This window comes from Panthera pardus, unplaced genomic scaffold, assembly GCF_024362965.1.
Source record: "Panthera pardus isolate Hobbes unplaced genomic scaffold, ASM2436296v1 HiC_scaffold_25, whole genome shotgun sequence".
In the NCBI taxonomy this organism is placed as follows: domain Eukaryota; kingdom Metazoa; phylum Chordata; class Mammalia; order Carnivora; family Felidae; genus Panthera; species Panthera pardus.
The window spans coordinates 8,630,980-8,642,901 of record NW_026526821.1 but is presented as its reverse complement, the minus strand read 5'-3'; the positions used below and the strand labels follow the sequence as shown (position 1 = coordinate 8,642,901).

At 46.5% G+C, this 11,922-nt stretch overlaps 1 long non-coding RNA gene across 1 annotated transcript; it reads right to left on the bottom strand.

The window, feature by feature from the left end:
- Positions 1–1,343: 1,343 nt before the first annotated feature.
- Positions 1,344–11,614, bottom strand: LOC109272245 (uncharacterized). Its single transcript, XR_002082344.2, has 6 exons — positions 9,693–11,614; positions 7,676–7,809; positions 7,274–7,528; positions 5,875–6,815; positions 5,445–5,778; positions 1,344–2,659 (listed from the first exon to the last, which is right to left on the bottom strand). It is a non-coding gene; the product is annotated as an uncharacterized LOC109272245 (long non-coding RNA).
- Between the last annotated feature and the right edge of the window lie 308 nt (positions 11,615–11,922).

Genomic DNA, 11,922 nt, shown 5'->3' with positions numbered 1-11,922 from the left:
GAGAGAGCCTGCTGGCAAGATGGAGGTCACAGTCCTTTGCGACCCAACCGTGGAAGTGACGTCCCGTCATCTTTGAGTATTCTATGTGTTAGAAAGTCAGGAGGCCAGCCCGCACTTGAGGGGAGGGCATTACCCGCCCCAGGAACACGGATACCAGGAAGCGGGGACCGCTGGGAGCCACGTGAGAGCACTGCCTGCCACTTTTTCCGGCGTCTTTCTGGGAAAATGGGAAATCCCCACTTGTGTTTCTCTTTCTCCTCTAAACCAGGAACCTGCTTTTGAGGGGGAAGGTCGGGGATCTATCTTAGAACAGGTACTGGTGTATCCGGAGAAAAAGACTGAGAAGGGACAACCAGGTCGATGAGGACACGAGAGAATGAAGTGGCAGGGGTAGGGTGAGGGGGGCAAGAGGAGGCTGCAAGCCAGGGCAGCAAGACCCTTCTGTTCCTCCCCCCACCCCCCACTGCCCTGACTGTGCTCTCCTTGCGTTTGTAGTATTGCCACGGGTAAGGAAGACCGGCAGATTGCTTTTGCCAAAATTCGGGACATTGCTTTCGCAGGGATTATCTGCTCTCTGGATGACTCCGTTTCTTCTTCCAGCACGAAGAATTGTACATAATTGTTGCGGAGACATACCCAGCTCAACACAAAGAGGCGCTGTCTTCCCCGTATACGAAGCGCGGAACGGGAACCAAGATGCTGAACGTTAATATTTTTTGAGGACCGGCTGCACCACCTGCCTGGAGTCCAGTGGCTCTGCCCCCCTGAGTCCTCAGACCCACTGCGAGGCCGGTGTTAGTATGACATTCATTTTACAGCAGAAGAAAAAGGCTCTGAGAGACGGAGAGATTCACCTAACGTCACAGCCAGGTGGGGCAGGAGCAGGAACCGACCTGTGTTTATTCCACTCCGATCCCCCACCAGAACATTTGCCAAACCTTAGTCTTTTTTTTTTTTTAAGTGTTTTTATTCATTTTTCAACGTTTTTTTTTTTTTTGTTTTTTTTTTTGTTTTTTTTTTTTATTTATTTTTGGGACAGAGAGAGACAGAGCATGAACGGGGGAGGGGCAGAGAGAGAGGGAGACACAGAATCGGAAACAGGCTCCAGGCTCCGAGCCATCAGCCCAGAGCCTGACGCGGGGCTCGAACTCACGGACCGCGAGATCGTGACCTGGCTGAAGTCGGACGCTTAACCGACTGCGCCACCCAGGCGCCCCTAATGTTTTTATTCATTTTTGAGAGAGCACGAGCAGGGGAGGGGAAGAGAGAGAGAGAGAGAGAGAGAGACAGAATCGGAAGCAGGCTCCAGGCTCCGAGCCATCAGCACAGAGTCCCACGCGGGGCTCAAACTCACGGACCGTGAGACCGTGACCTGAGCCGAAGTCGGATGCTCAACCGACTGAGCCACCCAGGCGCCCCCCGAATTTTATTCCTTCCTGTATAGACTGTCATAGTTGCTGCCATATCCAGGATCACTTATCTTACCATCACATGTGGACACAGTTTGCTACTCCCTCTCTAGTCCAGCTCTGGACCGGCAGACCAGAGTTCAGTCCTAAGCCTAAGCGCGAGCTGAATCACCCTGCCCAAGCTACTGAACCTCTCTGAGCTGTGAAATGGGGTGCACGGGCTCAGCTTGCTGGGTGACAGAGGGACTAGGTGAGACTGCGGAACCAAATCATGAGGCACACGGTAAGTGCCCCGTAAATATAAGGCTGCAGGGACCCTCAAGGAATGGGGTCTATCTGTTTCAACTCCTCTCAAAGATGTATTCAAGGTTAGCACGTTTCCAACAACATCGTCAACATTAAGGAATTCCTTAGTCCTTTTCACCACCTCCCCCAAATTTGCAATTAAGTCTTTGTTAAAATTGGAATGTAGATGTAATGTCCCGTGGTTTGAGGCCATATCAAATAGCTTGTTACGCTGTTTGGATACAATCAGGGAAACCAGACAAATACGTTTTCTATCCTGTTTTTTGTTTTGCTTTGTTTTCTTCTTCTTACTTGTGGAAACATGAGGACAACATAGCATCATGATTAAGATACAGATCTGGGGGTCCAGAAGATGTGGTTTTGATTTCCTATTTGCTCCATTCATTGGCTTTGTGACCTTGGCTCTCTCCTCCGACTTCATTGAGTCGGTCGGGAACGCTCTTAGCCGTAAGTAGCAACTGCCGACGATAACCCAACCGAGACCTCAGCGAACAGGTTACTTTTTTTCTCTCCCTTAAAAGGCAGGCAGTTACTATTCTGTTTCGATGGCGTAAGAATGTCAGAGCTCAGCTGCTCCCTCGGCCCTTCCTGACATTCGCAGGATGGATAACTCGCAGCCCTCTCCAGACAGCGCGTCCTTCCGAAGACCGCGGATCTGCCCAGCGATCTCCTGCCTGTGGGTCGCTGGTCTGAACTGTGTCACGTTGCCAAGTTGCAAGGGAGCCTGGGGAGGGCTGCAGGGTGGGTGTGGGTGAGAGGAAGGGGGCTATCGTGAGGATTCGATGAGATAATGCATATTATCTGGGACAGGGAAACTTGACTTCAGGGTCCTGCGGTGAGTAGGCATCAGACACAGGACAAAAACTTTCTTCTTCTTCCAGACTGGAAGCTCCATGACGGGGGGCGCTGTTATGTCTTTCCTGCTTATTATTCTAGCCTGATGCCTGGAACATAGATAAACATATGGTACTAAATATCTGATAAGCGAATGAACAGTTAATGATAATTTGCTACATTTCTTTGGCTTCTTGTTCTTCATCTCTTTCTCAAAAACACATTTATTCCACGCCTATTAAATAAACGTCAGAAGGTGAGAGTCCTAAAGCCAAGACTTGTGTCAGCGTATTCTTTATTGCTCGCTGGGTAACGGGTTGCCCCCCAACTGTGGCAACTTCACAGCACAAGCATCTCTCATCGCACGCGGTTTCTGGGGCCAGGAATCCCCGAGAGCAGTTTGAACGGATGGCTCTCGCCCACGGCCTCTCACGAGCGGTCAAGACGTTGGCCGAAGCTGCCAGCATCCCGAAGGCTCGACTGGGTAAAGTTGGAGGGTCTCTTTCGAGGATCGCACCCTCGCATGGCGGTTGGCTGGAAGGCTCTGCTCCTTTCCGTGTGCTGCTGGAGTGTTCTGATGACATGGCCACTGGCTTCCAGAAGGAAGGAGCGCGGGGGAAATGGCAGTATTTCCCGACTGGTCTTCAGTGTCACCCAGCGTCACCACTTGCACAATATGCCACTCGCCAGAAACAAGTTATCAGGTCCAGCCTACATTCCAAGGGAAAGCAAATGCCTTGTGCCTTTTGGAGCAGGAGCGCGTCAGTGAATCTGCGGACACATCGTCTGTTCTGTTCTAGCATCGAGCTGTGCTTGGCTCACACGGTAGGTGTTTAATCAGGGCTGCTTCCAGCTTTGCCAGCCTGGAAGTTTGGAAGCTTTCCTTGATAAAAAGAATACAGGGGCGCCTGGGTGCTCAGTCGGTTGGGCGTCCGACTTCGGCTCAGGTCACGATCTCGCGGTCCATGAGTTCGAGCCCCGCGTCGGGCTCTGTGCTGACAGCTCAGAGCCTGGAGCCTGTTTCAGATTCTGTGTCTCCCTCTCTCTCTGACCTTCCCCCATTCGTGCTCTGTCTCTCTCTGTCTCAAAAATGAATAAACGTTTAAAAAAAATAAAAAAAAAAAGAATACAAAATTAATTATAAAAGTTAACGCTTACGGGGCGCCTATGTGGCTCAGTTGGTTAAGCATCCCAGTTCGGCTCTCATGGTTCATGAATTCGAGCCCTGCGTCCGGCTCTCTGATGTCAGCATGGAGCCTGCTTGGGCATCTCCCTCTCTCTCTCTCTCTCTCTCTGCCCCTACCCCACTGGTTCTCTCTCTCTCTCTCTCTCAATAAATAAACTTAAAAAAATAATAAAAGTTACTCTTTAATTGAATGAAAGAAGAAAACACTACTACAGATAGCAATTTTTTTTAGCTGAAAAAATATTTTTATTATTGTCAATGTGGAAAGTTTCTTTCGGCTTCACTATGCATCACTGGTTAGGTGATGTAAATTTTTAGGATGATTATTGTCAAATATGGGGAAACGTTTGTCAATTTTCTTTCACATAGGACCTCTCGAAGACTTCAGGGCAATTCAAGTTTTCTTGGGCAGCGATGAATCCTAAATACTCCTTCAATGATGATACCCACTACCCGGTTTGTAAAGTTTAGAAACATGCATTTTATGTTACTTCTGTCAGTGTGGCATTTTAGCAAGAACGTGATCTTCTTGTTTTTTTTTTTCTGGGTGATGGTATCATTTACTCCTCTGTGTTAATTAGATGATTGTAACGGTCAATTTTTTGTGTCAACTTGACTAGATCCTGGGGTACCCAGATATTTGGTTAAACTTTATTTCTGGATGTGTCGGGGAGGCTCTTTCCAGATGAAATTAGCATCTGAATCCTGAGACCCAGTAAAGCACTTTGCCCTCCCCAGTGTGGCTGGGCATCATCTATTCTTCTAATCCGTGGAAGGCCTGCATGGAACAAAAAGGCAGAGGAAGGCAGAATTTGGCTCTTCCTGTCTGATGGCATGACTGGGACATCAATCTTTTCCTGCCCCCAGTGCTTCTGGGGCTCAGGCCTTTGAGCTCAGGCTCCATGACCCCAGCTCTCCTAGATGTCCAGCCTGCAAACGGCAAATTGTGAGACAATCTAACTCTCTCCCTACTCATATATATTCTGTTTCTGTTTTTGCCGGAGAATCCTAACACAGTGATTAAAAAAACCAATAGCTTGGGGCACTTGGATGGCTCCGTTGGTTAAGCATCTGACTTTGGCTCAGGTCATACCTCCTCGGTTCAAGGGTTCGAGCCCCACGTCAGGCTCAGTGCTGAAACTCGGAGCCTGGAGCCTGCTTCGGATACTGTGTCTGCCTCTCTCTCTGCCCATCTCCCACTTGTGTGTGCTGTCTCTGTCCCTCTGTCTCTCTCTCTCTAAAATAACTAAATAAACCTAACAAAAAACCCCAATAGCTTGTCATTACTTTCAGTCAAAATTATCTCTTGTTCTTACCGGTATGACCTATATTCTATTTTGACAGAGAACCCACCAGGTCGAGATACATCAAATATCATAATATTTCCATAGTATTCCAAAATCATTCCAACCCGATATGTTGGAAATGCACTAAATATGAAAATCCTATGTGTCTTCACGCCCATGCTTACTATTTGTAGAACTGTCCCAATAAGAGTCCAATTTCGATGCCCGCATAGACAGTTTTAGTGGAATGGAGCACACATTTGTTTATGGTGTGTGGTTTTTTGCACTATAATGCCATAGCTGAATAATTGCGACAGACACCCCACGGCCTAAAACGCCTAAAATATTTACTATTAGGTGCTTTACAAAAAAAGGTGTTGACTAACCCCTGTCCTATGGCAAATGAGTAAGAGACATACTTACCCTTTCAGCTTCACTGAAGCAGCGGGCACTTTTCAGTCCCTCAGACGCACCAAACTGGGTGCTGCCTCAGGACAACCTCCCTGCTGTTGTTTGTCCCCAGAACATGCTTCTCTCTCCCAGCCATTTTTTGGTGTGTGATCATTTTCATCTCTCAGACAACTTCACCTAACTAGAGAAGCCCTCTCTGGTCTCCTGTCTAAAACAGGTCCTCTCTGTTGTTCTTAACCAGACTTCCCCGTTTTGTGTGTGTGTGTTTTTCGTTGTTGTTTTTGTTCTTTTCCATCCCGGTCCTGCCGTGGTTTGTAAAGATTGGTTTGTCTTCTTATTAAATCCCCTGTCAACAAAAACCAGATATGTCTTACCATGGGGGGTAGGTGGGTGGGCTCTGAAATCAGAAAGCCTGTGTTTGAACCCCAGCTCTGTCACTTACAAGTCATGGAGCTTGGATAAGTCGTTATTCTCTTGGTTCCTCACGTTTCTTATCTGTCAGTTGGAGATAATCAACAGTGACTACAACATCAAATTTTGAGGGTCAAAGAAGCTGATGTGGGCAAAGCACTAGGAACCGTGCTTGGCCTAGGGTAAGCACTTGACTCAACACTGTAACTACAAGGCGTCGTACAAAAGAACCCACGAACGTCTCTTTAATGAGCGAACCATTTTTCTGGATAGAGCCTTTGTGGATGAAGGCTTTATCTAGTGCTGGATAAATACATGAGTACCTTAGACCTCTTTTATTCTTTAACCATATGCCGCTTCATTGAAGCCTTATGGCCATCAAATTTCATTTAGTGCCTGAAAGGCTATAATTGACTTTGATTTACATAACAAAGTCAAAGCAGGAAGACAAGTTTTTGAAGGATCTTTTAAAATTACATATGCTTCCCCTGCCCCCTGCAATTTAGTAACTGTACTGGTCTGGCCGTGGCCAGATTAACACCTAGAAGGCCTACATCAGTCAACTATTGCCATAATGATGCCATGTAACAAATCATCCCCCAGCTCATTGGCTTAAAACAGTGATTATTTAATCTCACACAAACATCTGCAATTGGTAGGTGTTCAGATGATTGAGACTGCTCTAGGCTGGGCTCGCAGTAGTGGGGCACGTGCAGTCTGCTCCGGGCGTGTGCATCCTCCTTGGATACACGGGCATATACACCCCTCGTGGCGATGTTGGAAATGCGAATGAGCACGAGCTGCCACGCAAACACACCTCAAGGCCTGCCGGACTCACGCTCGCTAACGGCCTATTAGCCAACAAAGTCACACGGCCGAGTCCAACGTCCGTGGTGCAGGGAAGGGTATTCCACCCAAAGCAGGAGTCGGGGAGGCTCATTTTCTGAATAATAATCCCCACGATCTCACGAGCTGTACCCAAATGGAAGTTAAAATAAATCAAACGCGCATAAAAAATAAAGTTGCGCTTTTCAAAGAGGTAAAAGCATGTGTGTGCTGAAATTAAAAATGACTTTTCTGAATTGTCTGGTTGTCTCCAATGGCGGGCAAGGCGGGGTTGTGATGGGGTCCCTGCTTTCTATTTGTAGAACTGTCCCAACGAAATTCCAATTTCAATGCCCGCATGTACGGTTTTATTGGAATGCAGCCACCCACGTTTGTTTATGGTGTATGGTTTTTTGCACTATAAAGTCATAGCTGAATAATTGCGACAGAGACCCCAAGGCCTGTAACGCCTAACATATTTACTAAGTATTTTACTAAACAAATAAAATAAAATAAATATTTTACTAAATATTTACCAAAATATTTACAAAAAAAGGTGTTGACTAACCTCTGTCCTATGGCAAATGAGAAAGAGACATACTTACCCTTTCAGCTTCACTGAAACAGTAGGCACTTTTCAGTCCCTCAGATGAACCAAACTGGGTGTTGCCTCAGGACAACCTCCCTGCTGTTCTTTGTGCCCAGAACATTCTGCTCTCTCTCAGCCATGCTTTCTGGACTTTTAAGTGAGGGTCTCGTCTGCACACTGGGCAATCCAGCATTGCTGACAAGTCCTCCTCGTATCCTAGTGCCTGGCACACAGTAGGGATTTGATAGAATTTGTTGAAGGCAGTTGAATTCTGTAAATAAATAGCGATCGCCTCAATACAGGATAGGTCTGTTGGCTTTATATAGAGATTCAGGTACATTGTAAGTATTACATGTTTCTACATCAAAGCTTCAAGAATGGTGACGGTGCCCACAGCGTCTAACGATGACCCACATACCTTGGAGGTGTCCAAGCAGGATGCTGCCTCTGATTTTCTGTTTGTCTCTCTGCTTTCTGTTTGTCTCTCCGTCTCCCCTGCGACGCAAATGAAATGATGTTCTCGTCTGATGTTGCCCAAGGGAAAATGCATGCCTAGAAAATAATCAGCAGAGAGGAGAATGTAGACAAGTAAATAAACAGTTGAAAGAATAAAAGATAAAACGCGAATTAAAGCTTCAGAACCCACATTTCCTTTCATCCGCTGTTTATTCAATAATTACACAGTCAATTACAACTTGCATAAATGATTTCATATACCTATTAGTCTATAAATATCTACAGTGTATATGTGTTTATAGATAAAGAGGGAGGAGACGATCATGGTTGGGCAAACATGTTCTGACATAAGAGTAACTTTGCAAATACTATTAAGTTCAGATTCTGCCAATGCCAGTTTTTCCTGACCCAGGAGAATTCACACGGTGTCATGAATTTTCATCATCACAACTTCCTTTAGTGGAGAGCCTTACGGGAGCCACAGGTTGGGTTACGTGAGATATGTCTCTCTCCCTCTTTCTGTGTATATATTTTTTCTAACCTATATAAGAGCACTGCCATGGTAAAACAAATTCCCATTGACTGCCCACCCCTGTACACAGAGGGTCGAGGGAGGACCATCAGATGTCATATTGATATCCATGGGGCTGTCGTATCTTCTTTATTCCCCAGAACGTGCCATCTGGGAAGCCACTTCAGGGCCACTTGGCCAATATTTGCTATGTATCTCTATTCTGTGTTCCCTCAGTTATTTAGTGCAAAGCTTCTTTTATTAGCTAACTAGAAGAGGGGTGGTAGGCATGTCTAAATTATGAACTGCCTCTGGTTTAAAAATGCTCCCCTCTCGGAGCCATCAGTGAAAGCTAGAGATGAAATCATACATACAAGCTGGTGATAAAGCTTCAAATAGCCTCCGCTAAGAGAAGGGATTAATTATGTGTGATTTTTCAAGTAGTATCTGTAGATTCAACAGATAAGGTGTCTCCTTTCTGTCTGATGCCTGCCGTGGACTGGCACCTTTATTGAATCATGACTGTTAGCTTTCCTTGGCCCTGAATTAGGGCACCAGAAGCCTCATTCAGATTTAGCCATTGTCCATGCAAAGCTCATTATTGCTCTCCTGGTTGAAATCGAAATCTAAAGGGAAGAACAACAATTAGAAAGCTGTGTGACGTTAAGGGACCAATTGGGTTGGAAAGGCTCAAAAAAAAAAAAAACAAAAAAAACCACACACACACACACACACACAAACCCAGCCTTAAAGAAACTTCTAGGAAATTTCTGCTTTTTTGAAAATATGAGTTTAGGAGGATCTTTGCTTAAAACAACAAGAACAACAAAAATCAAACCCATGAGGGTTTCTGCCTTGCCAGTTAAGAGCAATCTTTCAAAGGCATCCAAAAAGAAAAAACTGGCTCTGCTTTCTGAATTGCTGGTTGGAGAACAAAAGAAGCAAGGGAAAGTTTGACTTGACTTCCTCTGCAATTTGTTTGTAGCATCCGAGCAGAAAGAATCTCAAGGCTGGCCACTTCCTGAATGAAGAGACCGAGAACGCCTGCGTGTCGAATTCACTGAAAAGTGCAGGGTCGGCAGAAACCCCGGGGCCCGACTGGAGGAGCCCAGAGGGCAAAGTGAGAGCATTTCTCAATTCAGCTACATCCTGACGAGGTAACTGCGAAGTCCTGACTCAGTGTCACTAAACCCTCCCCACCCCCGTCCTGAGATGAGGGGGGGGCCGGTGGAGGATGGTGGCTGTTGGGTGGGTTTCCCCAGGACGAGGTGCCCAATCTATCCGTCTCAAAGGCCGCAATGGAACAGCACTGAGATGACAAATATTGACTTGAAAATAATGCCCAAGTCAGACATAACTGAAGCGGTGACGTTCTGTTTACTTCTCTCAGCAATAGCTGGCTGAAACAGTCAAACCAGTTAGACAACTTTTTTTATTTATTTTTTTGGTCAGGTATGTACTGACTCACTGGCAGGAAACTTCAGAGATTTCAGGACAGAGGTTCTCTCTCTCTCTCTAGGTTCTGCTGGGCAGAATGCCTGTGATCCCCTTGCAAAAGAGACTCCCGGCTGGCTGAGCTCATTTGATTATGGCTGTTAGTTTCCTGCCACTTGCCTTTGTAGGCTGGAGCGAGGCCCAAGGATTCAGGCAGAAAACGTCAGACGGGGCTCCTCGTGAAATCTCCCCTGTGTGGTTCTCCAGCTTGCCCCTGCAGAACTTTATATTCGGGGGAGGTCTGCCCGAGCTGGCCTGCTCCCGAGAAATGTGAAGTCAGCGGGTAAAAGGCTAAGAAAGAGAAAAATACGGTCAGGCGGTGTGGGCTTTTGGCTCAGTACCCTCACTGGAGACAGACTTTGTTGGCCTTTGGAGCCATGGAGGGGATTGCAAAACACAGAGAGAACCCGGCGATGGCTCAGACACAGAAGGGAGAGGACGGGTTGAACAGATAGAGCGTGTTTCCTTTCCTCCGAGAGGTGGATCTGTCTCACTCGAGAAGGGCAGTTCCTGGGGAATTACGGTGGCGAGAAAATGCCCGGCGTTAAGGCTGGAGGCCATGTGAATGATAGATCCTGCAATGATTTCAAACCTCACCGTTTCTTACGGGGGAGTTTTCCTTCCAGTGTGGAGGGCAGGTCTCAAATCAATTCTCCTGTCTAATTCCTGCCTCCTGCCAAGCTGCCCTTGTTGGTGTTTTCAAGAAAAAAACCCGGGTCATCATTACAGAGTTTCCAAAACCCCCGTGTTCAATTAGCCTGCTTTTGAATCCCTTCTGACGGTTGGTTAAATATGGGTCCAAAGTGCTTTTTGTAAGTGGAACTGATCTCGGGGTGAGAAACCTTAATCTTCTGAGTCTTAAGAAACTGCAAAATAATGTTTTAATGGCACCATTACTAGAAGACTCGAAGACTGTTCTTCCAGTCTGTTCTGCTTAATTCTATTTTGTACACATATGAACATTTCAAAGTACAAAGGGCTATTATATTAAAAGACACTTGGATATTCTTTATGAAGTTTCCCTTGTACTTTTATAGAATGTTTACAAGGTTAATAAGTATGCTTTTTCATCACTGAGCATTATAAATGGCTCCAGTATTGCTCCCACGTTTATTTGAGAGTCATTGAAAGTGCCTGAATGGGGCTTGATGTCCTTTGTTTCCCTTTGATTTGGAAACAAAAGACCCGAGAAAAAAGTTTACTTTGCTGCTGAATGCCATATGCAGATCAACTGTGTTGGCCCTTGAATGAAACCAAGGATCTGAAGACAGAGCAGAAAATGCTCTGGTAGTTACGGCACATGTTTGAATGTGCCCCCAGTTTTGTCCCCTCGTGCTTGTCCCCTAACGTGGGGTTCAGCCGCACGCCCAGGTCTTTGGGGATGGATAATCGAGAGTAATCAGCATCAACTAAGACAAAAGTTGCTGCGTGTTTCTTGGGTGGGAAATACCGCGTGGGCATCATAAGGCAACAGTGTCCTCCACTCACGGTCTCCCTTCTTCATCTTTCCCAGTTTCTCGAGACCCGAGGTTCTTAGCTTCGGCACCGTTGATGAAACTGGGGGCAGCATTGTTCTTCGTGTGTCGGGGCTGGGGAGTGGGGGGCCGTCCTGGGCAGTGCACCCCCAGCCTCCACCTGCTACATGCCAGGAGCACAGTGTGACGAGCCAAAAAGCATCTCCCAGCGCTGCCAAGCCTCTCCTGGTCTGGATCACCTCTGGTTGAGAGCCAGTGTTCTAGAACAACCCACCCACAGAAGCCCTGTTTGGAGAAAGAGGAGAAGGTGAACCTCACACTCAGGCGGTTGTAGTGACAATGACTGATTACAGAGCTGGCACTGAAAACCCTCGCGAGAAAAGGAAAGAATATGACATCAGAGGATGCAGAGAAAACTTAATAGCCAGCCCCTCATCCGACAGGTGAGTCCCACAGAGGGAAGAGCATTCCAAGGTGCTCAGTCAGAAGAGGCTTGTCGTCAGCAGCACCAACGGCATTATTATGTTTTGTTATTTTCTTTAAGTAGCACATGGTTTCACTCGCCTGTCCCAGCCCTCCTCCTACTTAGAGTCGGTTGAAAACAACACGTCTCAGAATCCTTGTCGAAATGGCCTGGAAGTGATAGTTGCTAAGTTAATTTCAGTGCCTAAAAATGGACATGTACCACAGTAATAAAACACACACGGATTTCATGAGATGCTGTTAGGA